Source organism: Nestor notabilis, unplaced genomic scaffold (genome assembly GCF_000696875.1).
Source record: "Nestor notabilis isolate BGI_N333 unplaced genomic scaffold, ASM69687v1 scaffold8034, whole genome shotgun sequence".
NCBI classification, from domain to species: domain Eukaryota; kingdom Metazoa; phylum Chordata; class Aves; order Psittaciformes; family Psittacidae; genus Nestor; species Nestor notabilis.
Window position 1 is genome coordinate 1 of NW_009924234.1, and position 520 is coordinate 520.

Sequence of the window (520 nt, forward strand, 5' to 3'; positions counted from 1 at the left end):
CTGCCTGCGACGAAGCTGCGGGCAGGAAGGAAGTCACCGAGGGGAGTTTTGACTCTCTCCTTCGCTCGCAGGCTGTGAGCAGCCACTTACACAGCCCTGGAACCCTGACCAGGACCCCGACCCAGGAATCCCGACCAGGACCCTGACCCAGGAATCCCGACCAGGAACCCCGATCCAGGACCCAAGCCAGGAACCCTGACCAGGAACCCTGACCCAGGACCCCAGCCAGGCCCCCGACCAGGACCCTGACCCCAGAACCCCAACCCAGGAGCCCCGATCCAGGGCACAGCCCGGACCCGGACCCATTCCCCAGGGCGGGAGCAGTCGGGAGCAGGTACCACACCAGCACAGGGGGCTTTGTGTGGTCCATCCAGCCCAGCTGAGCACAGGGATGGAGCCGAGTCCTCCCTGCCTGTTCCTGGGACCAATTCGGGGCATGGGGACACAGACAGTGGCAGGGGGTGGTGGGTTTATATCCATGTCTGCAGAACAGGCTGCGTGCCTCAGTTTCCCCTTCATC